This window comes from Aedes albopictus, chromosome 3 (genome assembly GCF_035046485.1).
Source record: "Aedes albopictus strain Foshan chromosome 3, AalbF5, whole genome shotgun sequence".
NCBI lineage: Eukaryota > Metazoa > Arthropoda > Insecta > Diptera > Culicidae > Aedes > Aedes albopictus.
In genome coordinates this window covers 268,561,694-268,587,482 of record NC_085138.1, presented here as the reverse complement: position 1 = coordinate 268,587,482, position 25,789 = coordinate 268,561,694, and the positions used below count along the sequence as shown (strand labels likewise).

At 33.7% G+C, this 25,789-nt stretch overlaps 1 protein-coding gene, 1 long non-coding RNA gene and 3 pseudogenes across 15 annotated transcripts in view; 3 read left to right on the top strand and 2 right to left on the bottom strand.

Moving 5' to 3' along the window:
• Positions 1-25,789, bottom strand: part of LOC115257483 (sericin-2-like) — a 117,953-nt gene that overhangs the window by 74,137 nt on the left and 18,027 nt on the right. The gene's annotated exons all lie outside the window — the stretch shown is intronic.
• LOC115257785 (large ribosomal subunit protein mL40-like) lies at positions 1,978-2,769 on the top strand (annotated as a pseudogene).
• Positions 7,327-8,245, top strand: LOC115257783 (adenylate kinase-like; annotated as a pseudogene).
• On the top strand, positions 8,897-10,348 carry LOC109416153 (adenylate kinase-like; annotated as a pseudogene).
• LOC134291106 (uncharacterized) lies at positions 13,002-14,927 on the bottom strand. Its single transcript, XR_009998913.1, has 3 exons — positions 14,606-14,927; positions 13,744-14,544; positions 13,002-13,684 (listed from the first exon to the last, which is right to left on the bottom strand). It is a non-coding gene; the product is annotated as an uncharacterized LOC134291106 (long non-coding RNA).

The following is a 25,789-nucleotide window of genomic DNA, read 5'->3' as shown; positions in this document are numbered from 1 at the left end:
TCAACAGCATTGCACTGTCTACCGACTCAAACTTATTCCTCGAAAATCGCACTGCAAGGCTTTGAAGCTTAGAGAGTGTAAAATCTCAAACTCAATGTGAATATTCTCAAAATCGTGATTTACGATCCTATCCTATTCTGTTCAAGTTGGTACAAACCTATGACACATGCGGTGGATTGTCGCAACAAATGCAGGTTGCGACATTGACATTATTGTTGCGCAATGGTTGAATTTTGATTCAGTGCTTTACTGCCGTTATACGCATAATTGTCCCATGGTATATGGGATTCCCATATAACATGGGACACTCGGGCGTAGAACGGCAGTTTAGAGGTGTTATAGTCTTGGATATTGACAGTCCGGATCTTTTGCTGCAAATCTCGTTGAATGCACCGATGCGAAAACTACGTCACAACGATTTCTTAGTTGTTCCTGGTCATAGAACAGACTACGGCCACAACAATCCCTTGAACTTCTGCATACGGGTTGAATTTGGTATGACGAAGCAAAATTTTAGGAATACATAAGTTATCAAATTAGATTAAGTATTAGCCTGTACGATTTGTATCGAAAACAAAGTAGTAATAATAAAGAATGAAGGAATAATAATTATAACATAACTTTGCTGTTTCGGCAATCAATATTTATGCGGTATACCATTTTTTACAAGTGTAGAGTCACTTTGTGATCTTTAACAAAGTGTTTCAGCATATTCAAGGCTTTTTTGACCCATCACTGAGTGGGAAACTGAGAAAAAAACTCATTTAAACTCATTTGTTGTTGTCTTTCATTCCTTTATCGTCAGACAATTCTAGATTGAGTTTAAATAAGGGCGAAAGTAACATGAGAGAGTTCTCTTCATCGACTTTCTCTTCTGCAAATTAAAGTGACAAGATGCAAATTCAATCGAACTTTTTTACACTTAGACGCTAGATTGCATCGCAACCTAGCGATTTATGACCAAAAAGTGCAACCATACTTGCATCTTGTCACTTTAATTTGAAGAAGAGAGAGTCGATGAAGAGAACTCTCTCATGTTAGTTTCGCCCTTATTTAAACTCAATCTACATAGAATTATTGCTATCATTTATGATTGGCACCACTTTTTCTCAAGATTGTCACACAAGCATCAGTTTTAGACTAAACATCGACATCCACCCTACGCGGTCACGTAAATTTTGCTCGCACATGCTCGCCGCCACCACACTTGTGCATGCCATACCTACCCAGCAAGAAAGGTTAGGGTCACATGAGACTAATGTAAGACAAACCGGTGAGACAGTTAGGCTAACAAAATCCCTCACGTTAGGCTCAGGTTCGACAAAATTCAGGCTAATATGACACACTTTTGTTAGGCATATTTTCGAGCTCGACCCTTTGTTAGGTATGTTTTGGCTAACGTGAGCCTAACGTTAGGCATATTTTGCACTGGGCTGTTAGACCCCGGTTAGGCATTATTTTTATGCTGGTTTGTTTACATCTAGCTGTCATCCACGGTGGAAGTAAAGTTGTGGTAGTGAGCATGGTTGGATTTTCACTAGCACAACTTTACTTCCGCCTTGGATGGGAGCTAGATGTAAACAAGTGAATTAAGTGATAATTAAGTGGTTAATGATAGCAGATAGAAAAATCTCTCATATGTGAAATGTGGACTTCCAGTGTCGGTTCCGCAGATAGCAACCAAAGCATGTCCCGCCAGGAAACCCGCAACCAACCGGCCAGTGACTGTTCCACTGGAGGGAAATGTATTCGTCGAGGGAGGAACCACTAGTGGAGCGCATCCAAAAACTCGCCGATCGCAAACGCCCGAGGAGATCACCTCCAGCAATTTCAACTACAGCTTGAACCGGAGGTTCATATCCAAGAACCAGATGAAGGAATTCCGGGAACTTTGAGGTAATAACCTTTGAAATAGTGCTTTTAATTAGAATTTACAAAATGCAATTTTAAGGTGCGGTAGAAAGTGATTCCAAATAAATCAAATTTCATTATTCATTTGCTGTTTTTCTAGGACGACCACGGCGTATCACGCCCGTTCTGTGCGCGGAACCGCTGAAGAAAAGGAAGAAAATCAACCTACAAGTCCTGAAGCAACGCGAAGAGCGAAAGTGCAAACTTCTGGAGAAGCAAATCCGCCGGCTGAAGAAAAATGCCAGCAAAAACCGGTCGGAGAGCTGGAGGTTCCGATGAAGCTGATCGACGAACAGAAGTAACGCAAACGAACCGCAGTGAAGATGAGCCCCGAAGTGCTTGAGAGTCTGGTCCTGCTGGAAAAGCAGTGGACCAAATACCGAATGGAACAGAAGCTGCAGGACTACCAGTTGATCGATCGGGTGCTGGTGACGCGAACTGCGGCTGGAGCCAGAGGAACTGTACCAGAAGGCGGTGCGGGTTAATGATGGGTCGGTGCCATTCAAAACGATAGGGCCGGTGGTTACGCTACCGATCGCCCGGGTGTAGGAGTTGCAAGAGATGTTGCTGGAGATAGATGTCGATAGTATGAAGCCCTATGTATATAAACATGTAGCTAAATTCGTATTTAATTTGTTTTTCGTATTTCATTTATTGAAAATTCCTACAGAGATTTCTTCGAATATTCCTCCAAGTTTTCCCACATATTCGTTAGTTCATTTCTCCAGAGATTCATTTAAGAATTTTCCAATGATTGCACAAGGATTTTCTGCAGAGTTTTCTTAGGAAATTACTTCAGGGAATCCTGTGGAACTGATCCAGAAATTATTTAAAAAATTCGTTCACGGATTCATTAAAAAATGTTTACACAAATTACCTCGTCCATTCTTCCAGAGATTCATTCGGAAATTATTGCGAAAATTCCTTAGTTTATGTCTTCAGAGATTATTTTAAAAATTCCTACTAATATTCCTTCGAAAATTTATTCAGAAGTTCTTTTGTACTCCAAGTATTTCCTAAAAAAATATAATATTTTTTCCAGAAATTGCTTCAGGAATGCATCCAGAGATTTCTGAAAGAATTACTCCAGAGCTTCTTGCGTTTATTTCTCCAGATATTCTTCGTAAATTCCTTTGGTAAATTTTCCTTGGATTATTTCGATAGTTCGTTCACAAACTCTTTCTGGGATTCCACAAATTCTTTGTATATTCCTCCACATATTTTACTAATTTACAAATTCATTTAGAGGTTCTTTCGGGATTTCCTCTAGATATTTTTTGGGAATAGTTAGTTCATGCCGCTAAAGATTTTTTTTCATCCAGAGATTAATTTGAGAATTGCTAGGAATCTGTGGTTCTTGGTTGTATTCAATCCTCCAGCAGGGTTGGCATTCCACAAAAGAACTGTGCAGTATGTACAGTGCAGCTTATATACATATTGAAACCGCTCACTCTGGCTCATACACTTTGGTCCGAGAGATTTCTGAAAGAATTATCTCCAGAGATTTTTACTGAAATACATCTAGAGACCTTTTTATCGGGAATTCCTCCACAGAGAATCCTAAGGGACTTACTACAGATTTTTTCGGGAATTCCTCCAGATATTCATTTGAGAATTGTTTCACAGAGTCCTTCAGGACATTCCCAAAATATTTCTTGGTTCATTTATCCTGAAATTACTTTTAAAAATTATCCAAAGATTTCTGAGAAAATTACTTCAGATATTCCTTCATTCATTTTTCAAGATATTCTTTCGGATATTTTTCCAGAATTTGATCCGTAATTTTTTCAAGCGATTCTTTCATGAGTTCTTCTGGAGGTTATACCGAAAAGTTTTCCATAGGATTCTGTTTGCAATTTTCCCACAAATTACTTCGATTATTTGCCCAGAGTATTTTATTTTATTCTTTCGAATATTCAGTCAACATTTTGTTCGAGGGTCTTTCGGGTTTCTCCTGCAATACTTCAGGGGTTTCTCTAGAAATTTGTCGAGATATTTTCAGAATTTTCTACAGAGATTCCAAGGAAAATTTCTCCAGAGATTCTTTTAATACAGAGATTACTATCGAGATTAATTTTAAGAATTGTTCCACAGATTCCTTGAAGAATTTCCCTCTTTGATTATTTCTCCAGAAATTCATTCGAATTCCTTGTAGGTATTTTTTCATTTCTTCAGAGATTCTTATGGAAATTTCTCCAGGATTTGTTCCATACATTTCTAAAGAAATTCTAAACAACTTTTGTTGAGATAATTTCGAAAATGCAGCTACAGATTCCATCTGGAATTTTCCCACCAATTACTTCGTTCTTCTAGAGAGTACTTCATGAATTCTTTGGAATATTCCTTCAAAATTTTGTTCAGAGGTTCTTTTGGGATTTTCTCCTGAGAAATTCCAGGGATACCTCATTATTTTGAGCTGGGGGGGCTTGATCCAGTAATTGTCCAGTAATTGATCCAGATTCCATCCAGGAATTTCTTTGGACATTTCTCCAGGGCTTTCTACGTTCATGCCTTCATCGATCTTTTTTTTGGGGAATTCCAGCAGAGGTTTGAAAATTAATTCAAGAATTTGTTCGTTCATTTCTCTCGGTAATAGGGTACGAGTGCCATAAGTAATCTCATGCTCCCATATCCATCCTAGTGATTACGGCACCGATTGATTCCATTCTTTTTGGTTTCATGCACTTATAACAGAAAATATAAAAATAAGAAAAGAAACAAACAGCGCTTCAATCCTTTGTTTTTAGTAGAATGAAAATGGAAGCCACATGCTTAATAAGGGAATCAATACCCTATATCCAGAGATTTCTGAAAAAATTACTCCAGACAATTTTTTTACATATCCAGATGTTTTTGCAATGATTCGTATGGAAATTTTTCCACAGATTCATTCGATAGTTCATAAGATTATTTTTAGATTTTATTGGAATTGCTCCAGAAATTTATCCAGGGATTTTTTTTACAGAAATTCATCCAGAGATTAATCTGAGAATTGCTGCACATATTCCTTGTAGATTTTTTTTTTTCTAAAAAAATGTTTCGTTCAATAAGTTTCTTCGGAAATGTATCAAAAACTTATTATTATTCTTCAGAAATTCCTTCAGAACAACTAAATGATCAGAAATCTCTATAGGTATATTTATACGGAATAAACAAAATAATTTGTGGTAATTTCCTGAAGGTATCATGGAGGAATATAAGAAAGAATCTGTGGAGGGATGAATTCACAGATTGTTTCGTTCCATCATCCACATATTTTTTGGAAATTCCCCCAAAGATTATTAAAAGATTTTATTATATATATTATATACATATATGCCTAAATATTATAATTCCCCATTGAGATTATTTCGAAAAAAAAACTCCACAGCTTTTCCCACAAATTCCTTCGTTCTTTTTTCCTGAGATTATTTCAGGGTTTTTTTAAATATTCCTTTACAATTTAATTCACAGGTTCTTGCTGATTTTCTCCTGAAATTTCCCAGAGATATTTTTTTATATTGGTTTAATGATTCTTTATGAAATAACCCGACACAATCCTACGGGAGCTTCTCCTCGGATTTTATCACAAATTCGTCTTTTGAGAATTTTCCCACAAATTCTTAGGTATTTCTTCTAGAACGTCTTTTTCCAAACAGTGTTTCGAGAATTTCCACAGAAATTGCTACGAGAATTTTTTCACGAGCTTTAAGGATTTTTCCTACAAATTCCTTTGAGAGAACCCTACGGGACTTAACGCCGACGTTATTTCAAAAATACCTGCGCAGATTCATTCACGAATTTTCCACAATTTACCTTGCTCTTTCCCGCAGGAATTCTTTCGGGAATTTCTCCGGAAATAATTTCGATAATTCTTCCAAATCCTGTTTTGGGCATTTTCTGACAAATTCGTCCAGAGATAACCTTTGGAAATACTTCAAATTATCAAATTTAATTTAGAGCTTCTTTCGGAATTTCTTTTTAATCCATGAATTTCTCCAGAGATTTCTTCGTTCATGCCCCCTGAGTTTTCTTTCTGCGATTCCTCTACAGATGCATTATAAAATTGCTCCACAGATTTCTTCAAGAATTCATTGAACACATTGGTTCAATGCTTTAGAAGTCCCTTAGGTAATGTATATAGATAGTTTCTGATAGAGATACTCCAGAGATTTTTTCGTTCATTCGTCCAGAGATTCTTTCGGAAATTTCTCCAAACGTTCCTGTGGAAATTTCACCACATATTACTTAGGCACACAGATTATTTCGGAAATTTCTCTGTAGTTTATTTTGAAAACTCGCCTTTTCCTTCAGGACTTTATCCTAACAAATTCCTTTGTTCATTCCTCCACAGATTGTTCCGATTTCTGCAGAAATCATTCAAGAACCTTTCTTCAGAAATTCCTTATGAGAATCATAAGGGGATTTACTGCAGAGATTCTTTAGGGCATTCACCCAGAGATTCATTTACATTTATTTATTCGTCAACAGGTAAATGACGGAGCTATTATAGAAAAACTTAAATAACTAACGTGAAATTTGCATTTGAAGATTAGTCCACAGATTCCTTAAAGAATTGCCCAAAAAAACCTTTTTTTTATTTCTCCAGAGCTTTCTGATAGAATTACTCTAGAGATTCATTTATTCTTACTGAGATTCCTAAATACTCCAAGATTTTTTTTCCGTAAGTGGTTTTTTCGAAATTTCCTCTGTAGATTATACAGAAAATTAGTCCACGGATCCTTTTGGAATTTTTCCACAGATTCCTTAGATATTTTCTCCACAGAATATTTTAAGAATTCCTTCACATATTCCCCCAAAAATTTATTCAGAGGTTCTTTTGGAATTCCCTCCTGATGCTGATACGTTCCGGGAATTCCTCCACAAATTCCATTTTTTATAATTCCTCAAGAGATTCTTCAGGAAATTACTCCTGAGAATCCCACGTTCCATACAGGGTGCGTGCGGTAATTTTGCACTAACCTTCAAACAGGAATATTTCATCAAAGGGTTGCAATAAAAATATAAATCCCACATCATCAAATGCACCATATTTCTAGTGAACTGTGAAAAATATAAAACCATTAATAATCAAAAACGTGGTGGTATGAGAAAATATTTTCAGATCCTATGTTTTACACTAGCGCGCCCAATAACATTTCGGGTTCTACTATTTGTTGTGTAAATTAGACGAAATCAGTAAAATGTAATGTGTAAAAGCCCGAAAATGATACACGAGACGTAATGATACAGATATGCTTCAAAAATTATAATTTAAATAATTTTGACGTGGTGATTTTAACACATTATCGAATAGCATCAATAAAAACTGGTTGTTTTTTTTCGATACACTAAGTCTAGGGTACAACTTTTTTTTTAGCAAGCATCGGATCACTTAGCGGTCTTCAACAAAGATGTTCCGCACACGGACAGAAATGTTCTCTGATTAATATAACCTTTTCCATAGTTCACTCAACTTTCGAATACATGCTAGGCATAATTGCTTCAAATGGTTGTTTCACAATGATTTGATGTCTACATCAAGCATATGTTTCATTTAAATGAACATCATTGAATACCAACCATCAAATGCTTAAATTAAGTATAATATGTCATTACTTGAACCCGCGTTGAGCGAGCCTCCAGACTGCTGTCTACTCAGGCATTATCCATCATGGCGGCGGCAGCGGCGGTAGAAAGTGACGACGGCGATATTGTCGTCTTGTCTTCATTTGATTGAAAATCCAGTTGCTTTCCTGGGAAATTAAAAAGTGTGCTTTTCTTCTGTGCGGAATTCACCACTTCAGGTAAGTGTGCCACCGGTAATGGGCATGAATTTGAAAACTAATGATGTATTTTTTTCTTTCTAATATTTACCAGGTGCAGCCCACCGATCGCCACCGAAATGGCCACAAATGCAGCAGTCGTAGCACCAAAACCGGAGAGATACCGGAATCAACGCAATCGGAACACAGGTTCCGCTGGTAAAGGAGAAATTCTGCGATTGCCACATGTCGACAGATGACATGCTGCGAGTGGATATTTTCGCTGGCGCTGGGCGCCCAGCTCAAGAAGGTGACGAAAGATGGCAAGTTGACAATGATCTGGTGGAGGACATAATCGACTCCAATCTGGACAACTCGGACTGCAGACATGGATTTTTCGTGAGCGGTTTCCTTTGGGCGGTTGTGAAAATGGAAAAATTGGACGACCTGCTGGAAAAGCTCTAGGCCGGACTGGATGCCCAGCTGGACTTCGGATGCGACGACAGTTGCTGGTGTGTCGTACGATATCACAAAGAGAAGGTCCCTATGACGGACGGCGTGACCGGGGAGCTCTTTTGATGGGCTGAAGAGACCTAATTAAGAATTCCTTCACATATTCCCCCAAAAATTTATTCAGAGGTTCTTTTGGAATTCCCTCCTGATGCTGATACGTTCCGGGAATTCCTCCACAAATTCCATTTTTTATAATTCCTCAAGAGATTCTTCAGGAAATTACTCCTGAGAATCCCACGTTCCATACAGGGTGCGTGCGGTAATTTTGCACTAACCTTCAAACAGGAATATTTCATCAAAGGGTTGCAATAAAAATATAAATCCCACATCATCAAATGCACCATATTTCTAGTGAACTGTGAAAAATATAAAACCATTAATAATCAAAAACGTGGTGGTATGAGAAAATATTTTCAGATCCTATGTTTTACACTAGCGCGCCCAATAACATTTCGGGTTCTACTATTTGTTGTGTAAATTAGACGAAATCAGTAAAATGTAATGTGTAAAAGCCCGAAAATGATACACGAGACGTAATGATACAGATATGCTTCAAAAATTATAATTTAAATAATTTTGACGTGGTGATTTTAACACATTATCGAATAGCATCAATAAAAACTGGTTGTTTTTTTTCGATACACTAAGTCTAGGGTACAACTTTTTTTTTAGCAAGCATCGGATCACTTAGCGGTCTTCAACAAAGATGTTCCGCACACGGACAGAAATGTTCTCTGATTAATATAACCTTTTCCATAGTTCACTCAACTTTCGAATACATGCTAGGCATAATTGCTTCAAATGGTTGTTTCACAATGATTTGATGTCTACATCAAGCATATGTTTCATTTAAATGAACATCATTGAATACCAACCATCAAATGCTTAAATTAAGTATAATATGTCATTACTTGAACCCGCGTTGAGCGAGCCTCCAGACTGCTGTCTACTCAGGCATTATCCATCATGGCGGCGGCAGCGGCGGTAGAAAGTGACGACGGCGATATTGTCGTCTTGTCTTCATTTGATTGAAAATCCAGTTGCTTTCCTGGGAAATTAAAAAGTGTGCTTTTCTTCTGTGCGGAATTCACCACTTCAGGTAAGTGTGCCACCGGTAATGGGCATGAATTTGAAAACTAATGATGTATTTTTTTCTTTCTAATATTTACCAGGTGCAGCCCACCGATCGCCACCGAAATGGCCACAAATGCAGCAGTCGTAGCACCAAAACCGGAGAGATACCGGAATCAACGCAATCGGAACACAGGTTCCGCTGGTAAAGGAGAAATTCTGCGATTGCCACATGTCGACAGATGACATGCTGCGAGTGGATATTTTCGCTGGCGCTGGGCGCCCAGCTCAAGAAGGTGACGAAAGATGGCAAGTTGACAATGATCTGGTGGAGGACATAATCGACTCCAATCTGGACAACTCGGACTGCAGACATGGATTTTTCGTGAGCGGTTTCCTTTGGGCGGTTGTGAAAATGGAAAAATTGGACGACCTGCTGGAAAAGCTCTAGGCCGGACTGGATGCCCAGCTGGACTTCGGATGCGACGACAGTTGCTGGTGTGTCGTACGATATCACAAAGAGAAGGTCCCTATGACGGACGGCGTGACCGGGGAGCTCTTTTGATGGGCTGAAGAGACCTAATTACCTAAACATTATTTATAAAAATAAACAATTTTTGTTTTGCTACTTGAACGTTCCTGTAATGGTGGTATTCAGTGCAATATGTTACATTTTGAACATATTGCACTTAAATACGACCATTATAGAAATGTTTATTTAAAATCGAAAAGCTTTTGATGATTCTAGGAATGCAACATAACCTCAACCTATCGATTTTTTGTACATGCTCAAAGCAACCATCCGATATAGTTAATTTGGCCCTCAAGTGAAGGGTTAAGTTGAACATGACCATGCTTGAATCTATCATAACAATAAATGAGCTGTCAAACCATTAACAATAAATATTGTTGAGGCATGCATAATATGATTGAGTCAAGCATATGTCTTGCTCCATTCAGTTCAACAATTATAATTATTTTAGGCTTCTGGTATGCTTTGATTTATGGTATTATGCGTAATACAATCTCAAAAAGGGCTTATATAAAAGTCAGTGCACAAATATGCTTGTTCGCGACCGTAATATGATTGATATGACTTTATTTTTTTCTCCGTGCATAGAATTCCCTATAATAATACTAAAAATAAGGGTTATTGAACGCTTCCAGTGCCATCTAGTGGCAGAAAACTAAAACTATGCCATTCCTGCACATATTTGTACCAGTTTTACCATATAAACTTCAGACTAGTCGAGCGATACCTAAGACCTTATCAATTCAGCTCAAATTTGTGCTGTACTTAGCTTATGGGAGTCTAAAACAGCAAATTGAGCTGGTACGACTTAGGATATTTCCGACTTCTTCCAGTTATTTCTCCGCTATCTTCCATTCCAGCTATGTAGTTTTTTGTAGGTAACAAGCCTATGGAATCCCCCAACTACACTGAAAAAATCAGCTTCATAGCGTTCTTGACAGCTGAGAAAATGCAGATAGTATGCAGCTGCTCCATATATTTATACTCAAGTTGTTCGCATTTTCGTCTTCTAGAAACCTCTTTTTCAAATTTATGGGATATTTTTTGAACGGCACACATAACGATGTGTTTGGTCACAATTGTTGACCAAATTATAGAGAACAACACCAAAACGAACTTGCAGCGGTTCTGAGGATCGTTCAAAAAATGTTATCGATATTAGGACCACTTTTTTCTTCCTAAATCATTGAAATAATCACAATTGTTAGCGAAAAAAAATCATTAAGTATAGATCTATTGTCGAATTATTTTTAAAACGTGTTTTATGATTACGATATGATTTAGTGCAAAAATATCGCACGCGCCCTGTAGATTATATCGAAAATTCGTCTTTTAAGAATTTTCTTACAGATCCCTTTGTTTTCTTGTAGAGATTTATATTTAAAGATGTCTTCAATGTCTAGAGATTATTGTCTGAATTTTATCGAGATTTTCTACAGAGATTGCTTTGTATATTATTATTAAAAATATTAAAAAAAATTAAAAATATTTTTTTCAGAATTTTTTGGAGAATGTGTCTGGAAATTTGTCCAGAGATTCCTTAGAAAATTCTCTCAGAAAATTCTAGCGGGCTTAATCCAGAAATTGCTAAAAAAAGCATTCTTCTAGAAATCTCTTAGATAAGCCTTCATACATTTCTTCATAGGTTTTTGTTTTTTGGAATTACTCCTGAGATTCCTACGTAGATTTCTCCTCAGGTTTTTTTTTCAAAGAATCGGAAATTTACCTATACGGACATTTCCAAATAGACTGTTTCGGGAGTTCCTTCAGAGAACTACTCTAGAGAATAACTAACAATGGTAACTAAAAGACCTAAATGACTTTCAGAGAACCAGTACTTGCAACCTGTATTAATAAATTGTCAAACATAATTGAATACACTAAAAAGGCACCTTACGTATCAGTTTGACAGTTTTTTTAATGAGCAGTGAAGAACAACAATTGAAATTAAAATTACGAAGATTTGAACAAATTTGTTTTCCATATCTTACGAATGTCTCCGGAAAAAATTAAGCTTCCTTGTTGTATCTAGAGTGACTCGAAGGGAGAGTGGCGTGATGTTCCAATTTTGACATGTCTCCTGCTCGTTTGGAACGGGAATTTGTATGCATAGATAATTGCAATTTTGACATTGACGTCACTCTCCCTTCCAGTCACGCTAGTAGCATCAACCTAGAAGAGGAATAAAATCTCTGGTTAAATCCAGAGTTCTGCAAAAAATCACTTTATACATATACTTGCTGGGAGAATTATGCAACCAAACGAACTGTCAAAAACTTCTTATTTGTGACTTTACGTTCTCACTGGAACTTGACTTGCTACTCTTTTACTGTTTTGAGCAACTGTTTTTTAGCACTTTCGCAGTTATTAATTGAAGAGCTTTCTTTGCACAAGAATACACTTTACCAGGGAAGTCGATAAAATCTTTCGACTGTATCGGAGATTGAACCCAACCCCATCAGTTTGGTGATCAACTAGGCTAACTGGTGATTCAACTGTCAAAAACTACAGTTGTTATACAGGGTGTTAGGTTCCTGAGTGCAAACTTTTTAAAGAGTGATAGAGGACCATAAATAGTGAAAAAAATGTTCTACGCATATGGTCAAATCTCAACCGTTTCGTAGTAATTGAAATTCCCATGTTTTTGACTCTTATTGCCTTAACTGGCTATAACTTGAAAATTGTCAAACTTATCGCAGTTTTTTACCCTTATTTGAAAGATTATTGAATTTTCTATCAAATGGCATCTTTGAATCAAATGGTTTAGTTAAATAACTAAGTTTCCTAGAGCAAATAGATCAAAAGTAGTGTGTTTTAATTTGTTTTTGTCTATTATCTTTGAAAAATGCATAATAATTTAAAATTCTTTGTTAGGCAAAGTTGTGGTCCATGTTCCACTCTACAATTTGACATCAAATTTCTATCTTATACTTATGACACACATGTGATACAAGAATCACTGTACAATTGCGCTTGAAATGAGTGCCATACTGGAAATTCTCTCGGTTCAAATCAGTCTCGTTAGAATTTTCTTCCACTGCAAACCGTTGTACAGGAATCACACTCGTATCACATGTCTGTCTGGGATATTATCGTTTTCTTGCAATTTCGATTTAAACATCGCATTTCAGATCATAAATTTGCAACTGTCATGGTAAGCACTTTTTGCGCACTGTGCCGCACATTTAAAATAAGAGCTAGAAGGACCATTTATGGTCCTCTATCACCCTTTAAAAAGTTTGCACTCATGAACCTAACACCTTGTATTTATATGGATATTTATAGATATTTATATTGGATTGTTGTTTTTGAAAGATAAAAGTGCTCGCAAAAAAAAACATTTCAATGGTTGTCATACGATCAAAAATAAAAGTACTGTTTTTTTTTTAAATAGTTGAAAAATATTTTTATTACATTCATAATGATGATTTTAAAATAATACAAAAATTGTGCTTCCATTATTAGTTTTATTCATAATTGGGTTCTTTAGGGGCATCCAAATTATTTAATAATCGGAATCTCCGTTCAAAAATTAGTCGAAATCCAAAATTTCATCATTTTTAGTGCTCGGAAACTATTTTTAAAATGCATTTAAAGTTTGTATGGAGATTTTTTTAATCGGGATGAACTGTCATTTTATCGATGGAACTGTCATTCTATCCACGGAAATTAAAACTGTTTTGTTTGTTTAACCATCGAAACAAAGGATTTGAAACGCAATAAAGTTACGTTATGCTCAGAAAATAGCAATATTTTATTCACTAACAATCCATTGTTTTTTTTTATTTATTTATTTTGTGTTCTTAATTATCCTATCTGAAAGCTGTGTTTTGCTCTTGTAGCATGAAGGCGGAAAACATGGCCTTACCCGATGGGATTTTTATTCCATTCCTCAGCCGTTGACCTTGTGGATCTGCAAAAGACAATTTATCTTTAGTAATGTGAACTTAAGGTTTATCATGATAATTTTACCTCAAACCAAAGGTATTTCTAATTTTGCAGAAGAATACAACTGGTACAAATCTTCAGTAAAACGGGTCGTTCATTTGTTTTGCTGATAATTCCAGATTTCCTTTGAAGATACAAAATAGAAATCTTAACACGTATCGTTCAACCGAATATTATATTGTATTATATTGTGAAATACTCACGTTCAAACACTTGTTGTAATTTTCTCATTTTTTTCTCAAAGATTAAGCTAAGGAAATTTATTTATTAAATGTATCAACTATCGGTGGTTCCATTTTAGCTGTTTTCAGCATCTGTTCTCTATTGTTGTTTTACAATATTTTTCTCAAGTCAAATATCTAACAATAAAAGCTTATGGAGCGTAGATATCTTAGGAAAATAACTAAATATTAATATTTAACAAACATCGTTAAGCCAACCGCAGTAAGATACGTTCATTTTATTTCAATGTGAACATTTTTTTGTAATTTTAATTTTGTCACCGAATATGTGAGAAAAATGTATTAAATCTAAATTATGAACAAAACTATGATTAAGTAGTTGAAATTATGAACAAAAATATAGTTTATTAGTTTTTTAGCTGTCTTAATGCTAAATACTTCTAAATTTAGAATTCGTATACACAGCGAAGTTCATCAATATTTATCTTCCGCGACAATGTTATTTTAGCTCTTCATTTCAAACTCCATACGAAGATATTCCAGGCACGTGCCTCCACGGTCACCCCATGCTCAAATGTCCGCATCTTTCCCGTATGCTTGCACCGAGATTTCCATCGTAGGAACTCGCTCGAACAAAAAAAATCTAAATGAAAAAATAACACTTTCAACTTCGATAGTTATTGTCGAAATTAATTTAAACTTACCTAATGTTCATGTTACGTTATCAGGGCTCAAACTTGCTGGCACAGAGCTGAAGAGTCGTTGATTTCTAAATTTCCAGCACAGTTTTTGTGGAATTCTCTCATATTTTTGAGTTTGATTTTGTCCAGAGTCTGCAAGAGAAACAATCCTATTAGAAATATGAATAGTGGAAAGAAAATAAAACTCACCCGCAAGAATTCCTTCCGTTCTCGAAACAAAATCGTTATTTCGACTTGAATAAATGTGTTTCTGCTGCTCCAGGATTTGTTCAATATTATTATTATTATTATTACTTTATTATAGAGATTTTCAGCCCTAGGCTGGTTCATCTCTTTTCGTTCAATATGTGATATACCGCATTCAGTTGACTACTGGACTGTGCATTCGGTCTTCATAAGTGCGAAGAAGTTAATAAAAATGCGTGATTGCATCAAATCAAGTTGATGTCTTCGGCGCACTATTCCTTCAATCTATGATCTGAAGATATCGAGTTGGTTTGTTGCAATCGCGCACTTTTATTTGCGTTTTCGAACTCGTAAAAACTAGTACAATAGTCCAGTGGCGAACTAAATGCTCTTTTTTTTTCGCGCAACACCACACTTTTTTTTGTCAATTTGTGTGACCGACAGGGTGAACTTTCTTGTATATTATTTTTTACGGTAGTACCTACATCGTTTGATACCAGTATAACGTAACGCGCTAGGGGGGGGGGGGGTAAGGGGTTCGCACACCGTTTTATTTTATGTTATGTTAAATAAGGGGGGTGGGATGCTTCATGGGCAAGTTACGTAACACGAAGTATTTTTTAAAATTTTTAAGGTTTAAAATATTTGAGTAAATTTAATCAACACAAAAATTAAAATTTCAATGTCTGTTTTTTTTTCAAAACATCACTTTGATTGAAAAATTAAGAACTTTTTTTGGAACTTTTCGGGAGGTCTCACATTTGTTACTATTTGTTACATGAGGGTGGGGGGAATCAAAAATAGTCGAAAATCGTTACGTAATATTTGAATAAACCCTAAGAACTGTGATATAACGAATAAACTATAAATTGCTCCAAGGTGTTCCATGAGAACTATGAACTAACGACAACAATGCTTAACACGAATAAATCTCAAAAATAATTTCAATAAAATAACTAGAACTGCTCTGTGACTGTAATCTTACAACAACAATTATGAATACAAATAGAATTTCAAGAAAAATATCAATAACTAATCAGAATTACTCCAAGGAGTTCCATAACAACTGTGAGCTTGCGACAACTATTTTTGACACAAATAAATTTCAAAAATAATTTCAACACACTAATCAGAATTTCTCCAAGGAATTTCGTAAGAACTGTGATCCGACGACAACAATTCTCAACACAAATAAAATTTCGAAAATAATTTAAAATGATTAATAAGAATTGCTTCAGAGAGTTCCACAAGGAACTTTAATCTAACGATAACAATTCTTAACCACGCATATCAGAATTAATTTCATAAAAATAATAAGAAATTCTCCATGGAGTTTCTTGAGAACTATGATCTAACGAACGACAACCATTTTAGCACAAATTGCTTTGAATTGCTCCAAGGAGTTCCATGAGAACTTAAACGACAACAATTCTTAACACAATTTTCTTAGTATTTTTCTTCACAATTGTGTTAATTTCTTGGCTCAGGCATTCTACTCAGAAATTTCACACGGATTCCTACCAGAGTTCTTTCATGGATTTATTTCGAAAAACTTTCGGGAATTCCTTCCGGAGTTTTACCAAGATTGCTTTCTTAAGGACTGTTCAATTTATAAAACGGACAACTTGCTTGTGCGATATCTTTTTTATTTTTCAATAAAATCATTATCAGTTTTTTGCATAACTTTCTATAGCTATTCTCAAATGTAGAAAACATATAACATTAAGCAAAATATTCTTTATTGTGTAACTGAAGCGGTTTTCGTAAAACATCAATAAAAACCCATTTCTCAAAATTCGACATAACTTTCCACATACTTAACATGTACATTTTCATGAAGTTTTCAATGTATTGGAATCATATACTATTATACTAAAGATAAAGCTCAATAGTTGGTCAGTAATAATGCACCAAGCAGTCTCCGGCTTGATATAGTAAGTTGCCTTATTTTCATAGAAATTATTAAAAAAATGTTCATTTAAGTCCTGTGTTGCAATAGCATCACGGATTCGACTAAAAATTTGTCCAGAGTAGTAAAATATTGCTCTCTGAATGATACAGAAGAAAAAATTACTTATAAGTGCATTTTTCATCAAAAATTTAATCCATAAAGATGGTCATATTAAAAATGTCATACTTTTTGCTCCATTGATGCAGATTTTCGACTCTAGCGAATCTTGTTATTATTTTTTTATCAACGAAGCTGGCCCTATGATATTGTACACCTTATTTAATACAAACAAAATTATTTAACAGGTAAACAAAATATGTTTGATTAGTGTGAAATTTCGCGGGGAAATGATGATTCAGTGGATTCTTAAATTATCACAGTAGTCTAAACATTGATGAGAAACCCAATAATAATCGGATTCAAAGTTTTTTATTTCCAACATCATTGTTATGCAAAATTTGCATTAGGTTGCATTGTTATTTGGAAGAACCTTCAAAGAACGTAACCTTTTTGAGTACTGAGCCTGCAATAGCGCACAGTAACCAAACCAGCAATGCTATTAAGAAGCAGTTTTCTGCATTTAAAACCACATTATTCTCACTTTCGACTGGATGCATAAAAAAATTGATTATTTAATATTTTCATGCCCTTTTTGCTTTACAATTGAATTTTATTGAAAAAATCGAATCTTATCTGAGACTTTAATATCTCAACACTTAATTTTCCGATTGAGTTTAAATTTTGCCAGAATGTTTATTACTCATGCTGCTGCAGCATGGCACATACTTTTCTGGTATTAAAAACGATATATCATATGTGAACAGTAATTTTATATATATTTTCAATTTTCGGCAATCAAAAAATTCACCTCATTTAACATCTGGCCGATTTTCTATAAAATAAAACTATTTTTATTCGATTCAAAAATGATTACAATAATGAAAGATGATGTACTGAACAACGAAGCAAGGGTGGTTAAATTTGAACTACGCGTCTTCTTTTTATAGCCTTGTAAAGTTGTCCGTTTTATAAATTGAACAGTCCTTATAATTACTCTTGAGTTTCCTTTCACATTTCTTAAGTCATTCCTCCCGGACTTTTTCCAGGTATAGTTCCGAAAAATTTTCCAGAGATTTTTTGCGGTACTTTTACTAATCGATTCCGGAAAGCCGATTATTTCAAATTGTAGGAAAAAAAATTAACGTTTCATGCAAAACTTTCTGTTTTATTATTTTAACTGCTCAAAATGCTTCAATGGCCACATGTAAGCAATCGGGGTGCCTCACAGTGGTCGTAACATGCCTCATGTTGCCGGCCATGAACACTTGTAAAACGCGCCTTCAAAAGAATACTTACCCACATTTCCATCTTTCATATTTAGTTCTTAAAAATTGTAGCATATTTTAAACAAGAACCCAACAGAATTAAAAAAAACATCAATCAAAATAGTTTTAGGTTGTCAATGAAATTACACGCAAAATATCAATCTGATTAATAAGAGTTGATTCAGAGAGTTCCATCACAATTCTTAACGCAAGACAAGTTTGGAAAAAAAATAATCAGAATTGTTCCATAGAGTTCCCTAAGAACTGCGATCTTACGACAATAGTTCTTAACACAAAGCAAAATCAAAAATATAATTTCATAACATCAATCAAAATCGCTCCAAGGAGTTAAATACTTATCTGTGATCTAACGACAATTCTTAACACAATTAAAGTTACAAAACAATTAAATAAATCAATCTAAAACTCTGCAAGAGATGCGATCTTACAACAGCAAATCTTAACACGAGTCAGAATTAAAAAAAAACAATTTCAATAAGTTAATCAGAATTACTTCAAGGAGTTCCGCGAGAAATCGATCTTACGAAAACAATTCTTAACACAAATGAAATTTAAAAAATAATGTCAATAAATTAATCAACATCGCTCTAAAGCGTTCCATAAGTGATCTTACGACAACTCTTAACACAAATTAAATATCAATAATTTCAATAATAATTCAGAATTGTTCCAAGGAGTTCTTAAAGAACTGTGATCTTACGACAACAATTCTTAACACAAATAAACATATAAAAAATAATGCCAACAAATTAATCAGAATTGCTCTAACGGGTTAACCTTCCTTTTGCATTAGGGTCATTTTTGGCCAATCGGCACATTAATTTGACTCATGTCAAATCGTAACAAAATAGACGTAACAGGGATTCCTCCAGGGATACCTCCAGGAATTCTTCCAGGGGTTGTTCCAGGAATTCCTCCAAAGATATTCTAATTCTATAAGATATTCTAAGATAAGATATTCTATAAGATTCTACCAGGAATTCCTTCAGGGATTTCTTCAGGAATTCTTTCAGATGTTCCTCCAAGGATTCCTCCAGGAATTCCTTCGATATTCCTCCAGGGATTCGTCCAGGAATTTCTTCACGAATTCCTTCAAGGATTCCTCCAGAAAGTCCTCCATGAATTCCTCCAGAGATTCATCCAAGAAACCATGCAGGAAATCTTTCATGAATTCCGCTAAGGATTTCTTCAGGAAATTCTCCAAGAAATCCTCCAGGAATTCCTTTACGGATTCCTCCAGAGACTCCTGCAGGGATTCCTTCAGAGATTCCTCCAGAGATTCAACCAGGAATACCTCCAGGGATTATTCCAGAAATTCCTTCAAGGATTCTTCTATCAATTTCTTCAGGAAATTTTGAAGAAATTGCTGGATGATCCTCTGGAGGATTTTATGGAGCAACTCCTGGATGAATCTCTGGAGAAATAGCTTTGGAACACTTAGACGATTTTTTGGAGCAATCTCTGAAAGAATTCCTGGAAGAATCCGACGAGGAATCTCTGGCGGAAACCTTGAAGGAGTTCCTGGAAGAATCATTGAAGGAATTTATGGAGTAATCTTTGGAGAAATTCCTGGAGGAATCTTTGAAGGAATTTCTGGAGGAATCTTTGAAGGAATTTTCTGGAGGAATCTCTGAACGAATTTTCTGGAGGGATCTTGAAGGAATTCCTGGAGGAATCTCCTTGAAGGAATTCCTGGAGTATACTTTGAAGGAACTTTCTGGAGGAATCCTTGAAGGAATTTTCTGGAGGAATCCCTGATAGAATTTTCTGAAGGAATCTTCTTGAAGGAATTCCTGGAGCAATGTCCTTGAAGGAATTCCTGGAGGAATCATTGAAGGAATTTATGGAGTGTACCTTGAAGGAACTTTCTGGAGGAATCCTTGAAGGAATCCCTGAACGAATTTTCTGGAGGAATCCTTGAAGGAATCCCTGGAGGAATCCATGAAGAAGTTTCTGGAGGAATCTTTGAAGGAATTCCTGGAGGAATTTCTGGAGTATACCATGAAGAAACTTTCTGGAGGAACCCTTGAAGGAATTTTCTGGAGGAATGCTTGAAGAAATTCCTGGAGCAATGCTTGAAGGAATTTGCTGAGGAATGCTTGAAGGAACTTTCTGGAGGAATCTTTGAAGCAATCCCTGAAAGAATCCTTGAAGAAATTCCAGGTGATCTTACGAAGACAATTCTAAACATAAATAAAATTTCAAGAATAATTTCAATTAATTATTCAGAATTCCTCCAAGAATTTTCCTAAGAACTGTAATCTTACGAAGGCAATTCTTAACACAATTAAAATTTGAATAATAATCTCAAACAATTAATCAGAATTGCTCCAAAGAGTTTCCTAAAAACTGTGATCTTACGAAGACAACTCTTAACACAAATAAAATTTAAATAATAATTTCAATTAATTAATCAAGAATTGCTCCAAGGAGTTTCCTAAGAACTGTGATCTTACGAAGACAATTCTTAACACAAATAAAATTTAAATAATAATTTCAATTAATTAATCAAGAATTGCCCCAAGAAGTTTCCTAAGAACTGTGATCTTACGAAGACAATTCTTAACACAAATAATATTTCAAGAATCATTTCAATAAATTAATCAGAATTGCTCCAAGAATTTTCCAAAGAACTGTTACCTTACGAAAGCAATTCTTAACATATTTAAAATTTGAATAATAATTTCAAATAATTAATCACAATTGCTCCAAGGAGTTTCCTAAGAACAGTGATCTTACGAAGACAACTCATAACACAAATAATATTTCAAGAATAATTTCAATTAATTAATCAAGAATTGCTCCAAGAATTTTCCTAAGAACTGTGATCTTACGAAGACAATTCTTAACACAAATAAAATTTAAATAATAATTTCAAATAATTAATAACAATTGCTCCAAGGAGTTTCCTAAGAACAGTGATCTTACGAAGACAATTTTCAACACAAATAAAATTTCAAGAATAATTTCAACTAATTAATCAGAATTACTCCAAGAATGTTCCAAAGAACTGTGATCTTACGAAGACAATTCTTAACACAAATAAAATTTAAATAATAATTTCAAACAATTAAACAAGAATTGCTCCAAGGAGTTTCCTAAGAACTGTGAACTTACGAAGACAATGCCTAACACAAATAAAATTTAAATAATAATTTCAAATAATTAATCAGAATTGATCCAAGGAGTTCCCTCGGAGCTGTGATCATACGAAGACAATTCTTAACACAAATAATATTTCAAGAATAATTTCAATTAATTAATCAAGAATTGCTCCAAGAATTTTCCTAAGAACTGTGATTTTACGAAGAATTTTCCAAAGAACTGTGATCTTACGAAGACAATTCTTAACACAAATAAAATTTCAAGAATAATTTGAACTAATTAATCAGAATTGCTCCAAGAATTTTCCTAAGAACAGTGATCTTACGAAGACAATTCTTAACACAAATAAAATTTAAATAATAATTTCAAACAATTAATCAAGAATTGCTCCAAGGAGTTTCCTAAGAACTGTGATCTTACGAAGACAATTCTTAAAACAAATAATATTTCAAGAATCATTTGAATTAATTAATCAAGAATTGCTCCAAGAATTTTCCAAAGAACTGTGATCTTACGAAGACAATTCTTAACACAAATAAAATTTCAAGAATAATTTCAACTGATTAATCAGAACTGCTCCAAAAATTTTCCAAAGAACTGTGATCTTACGAAGACAATTCTTAACACAAATAAAATTTCAAGAATAATTTTAACTAATTAATCAGAATTGCTCCAAGAATTTTCCTAAGAACTGTGATCTTACGAAGACAATTCTAAACACAAATAAAATTCCAAGAATAATTTCAAATAATTAATCAGAATTGCTCCACGGAGTTCCCTCGGAGCTGTGATCATACGAAGACAATTCTTAACACAAATAATATTTCAAGAATAATTTCAATTAATCAATCAACAATTGCTCCAAGAATTTTCCTAAGAAATGTGATCTTACGAAGACAATTCTTAACACAAATAATATTTCAAGAATCATTTGAATCAATTAATCAAGAATTGCTCCAGGAATTTTCCTAAGAACTGTGATTTTACGAAGACAATTCTTAACACAAATAAAATTTCAAGAATAATTTCAACTAAACACAAAAAAAAAATGAAATAATAATTTTAAACAATTAATCAAGAATTGCTCTAAGGAGTTTCCTAAGAACTGTGATCTAACGAAGACAATTCTTAACACAAATTAAATTTAAATAATAATTTCAAATAATTAATCAGAACTGCTCCAAGAATTTTCCAAAGAACTGTGATCTTTCGAAGACAATTCTTAACTCAAATAATATTTCAAGAATCATTTCAATTAATTAATCAAAAATTGCTCCAAGAGTTTTCCTAAGAACTGTGATCTTACGAAGACAATTCTTAACACAAATAAAATTTCAAGAATAATTTCAACTGATTAATCAGAACTGCTCCAAGAATTTTCCAAAGAACTGTGATCTTACGAAGACAATTCTTAACACAAATAAAATTTCAAGAATAATTTTAACTAATTAATCAGAATTGCTCCAAGAATTTTCCTAAGAACTGTGATCTTACGAAGACAATTCTTAACTCAAATAATATTTCAAGAATCATTTCAATTAATTAATCAAGAATTGCTCCAAGAGTTTTCCTAAGAACTGTGATTTTACGAAGACAATTCTTAACACAAATAAAATTTCAAGAATAATTTTAACTAATTAATCAGAATTGCTCCAAGAGTTTTCCTTTGAACTGTGATCTAACGAAGACAATTCTTATCACAAATAAAACTTAAATAATAATTTCAAATAATTAATCAGAATTACCCCAAGGAGTTTCCTAAGAACTGTGGTCTTACAAAGACAATTCTTAACACAAATAATATTTCAAGAATTATTTCAATTGATTGATCCAGAATTTTCCTAAGAACTGTGATCTTACGAAGGCAATTCTAAACATAAATAAAATTTCAAGAATAATTTTAACTAATTAATCAGAATTGCTGCACGGAGTTTCCTCGGAGCTATGATCATACGAAGACAATGCTTAACACAAATAAAATTTAAATAATAATTTCAAATAATTAATCAGAATTACCCCAAGGAGTTTCCTAAGAACTGTGATCTTACGAAGACAATTCTTAACTCAAATAAAATTGAAATAATAATTTCAATTAATTAATCAAGAATTGCTCCAAGAATTTTCCTAAGAACTGTGATTTTACGAAGACAATTCTAAGCACAAATAGAATTTCAAAAATAATTTCAACTGATTAATCAGAACTACTCCAAGAATTTTCCAAAGAACTGTGATCTTACGAAGACAATTCTAAACACAAATAAAATTTAAATTATAATTTCAAATAATTAATCAGAATTACCCTAAGGAGTTTCCTAAGAACTGTGATCTTACGAAGACAATTCTTAACACAAATAAAATTGAAATAATAATTTCAAACAATTAATCAAGAATTGCTCCAAGGAGTTTCTTAAGAACTGTGAACTTACGAAGACAATTCTAAACACAAATAAAATTTCAAGAATAATTTCAAATAATTAATCAGAATTGCTCCACGGAGTTCCCTCGGAGCTGTGATCATACGGAGACAATTCCTAACACAAATAATATTTCAAGAATCATTTCAATTAATTAATCAAGAATTGCTCCAAGAATTTTCCTAAGAACTGTGATTTTACGAAGACAATTCTAAACACAAATAGAATCTCAAGCATAATTTCAACTGATTAATCAGAACTGCTCCAAGAATTTTCCAAAGAACTGTGATCTTACGAAGACAATTCTTAACACAAATAAAATTTAAATAATAATTTCAAATAATTAATCAGAATTGCTCCAAGGAGTTTCCTACGAACTGTGACCTTACGAAGACAATACTAAACACAAATAAAATTTAAATAATAATTTCAAATAATTAATCAGAATTGCTCCAAGGAGTTCCCTAAGAACTGTGATCTTACGAAGACAATTCTTAACACAAATAAAATTCAAAAAATAATTTTAAATAATTAATCAGAATTACTCCAAGAATTTTCCAAAGAACTGTGATCTTACGAAGAAAATTCTTAACACAAATAAAATTTCAAGAATAATTTCAAATAATTAATCCGAATTGCTCCAAGTATTTTCCTAAGAACTGTGATCTTACGACAACAATTCTTAACACAATTAAAATTTCAAAAATTATTTCATCAAACTAATCAGAATTTTTCCAAGCTGTTTCCTTAGAACTGTGACAACAGTTCTTAACACAAAAAAAATCACCTTTTTAATCAGGATTGCTCCAAGGAGTTTCATATGAACTATGATCTAACGACAACAATTCTTAATAAAAAATAAATAAACAAATTAATCAGAATTGCTCCAAGGAGTTTCTTTAGAACTTTGATCTTATGACCACGATTCTTAACACAAATAAAATTTCATATAATTCTCAACAAATTAATCAGAAATTTTCCAGGGAGTTTTCTTTAGACTGTGATCTTGCAACAACAATTCGCAACACACAAAAAAAAACAATAAGAATATTTCATCAAATTAATTTGAATTGATCCGAGGAGTTTCTTAAGAACTGTGATCTAACGACATCAATTTTTAACACAAATAAAATTTAAAAAAAAAAATTTCATCAAATTAATCGGAATTTTTCCAAGCAGTTTCCTATGAACTTTGATCTTACGATAACAATTCTTAACACAGATAATAACAAGAATAATAATAATTTTAACAAATTAATCAGAATTGCTCGAAAAATAATTTCAACAAATCAATCAAAATATTTCTAAGGAGTTTCTCCAGATCTGTGATTTAACGACAACAATTCTTAACACAAATAAAATTTCAAAAATAATTCCATCAAATTATTTAGAATATCTCCAAGCAGTTTACTATGAACTGTGATCTTACGATAACAATTCTGAACATAAAAAATCAACAAATTAATCAGAAATGCTCAAAGAAGTTTCTCAAGAACTGTGATCTAACGACAACAATTCTTAATAAAAGTAAAATTTCAAAAATAAATTTAAAAAATAATCAGAATTTCTCCTTCAAGGAGTTTCTTAAGAACTGTGATCTAAAGACAATCTAAAGACAATAATTATTAACACAAAAATGAAATAAAATATAAACAAACTTCAACAAATTAATCCAAATTGCTCCAAGGAGTTTTCCAAGAACTGTGATCTTACGACAACAATTCTTAACACAAATAAAATTTGAAAAATGATTTCAACAAATTAATCAGAATTTCTTCAAGGAGTTACCTAAGAACTGTGATCTTACGACAACAATTCTTAACACAAGTAAAAATTACATACGAAACGGCACCAAGGGTTCCAGTTTAATAAACAGAGATGGATACTTGGATACTTACATCTTACTTGTTGGATTGTATACGTTGCTCCGATGAATCTACGCAGAGTGATGAATTTTTCTGCTCCACCCATGGGCAGATTGTTTCCAGTTCCGGTGAATGTTGAAAAAACTGCAACCGTGTCTTGTGTTTAGTTGGCCTGCAATATTCACCTCTCTATGTATTTGATATAAATTTTTCGTGATCCGAATGATTTCACTAGATGTTATTTTCATCTTTGTTTTGCAACACCTTACGAAAAAAGCAACCGGAAGGGTGTGCATATTATAAACCATGATTTTTGTTTA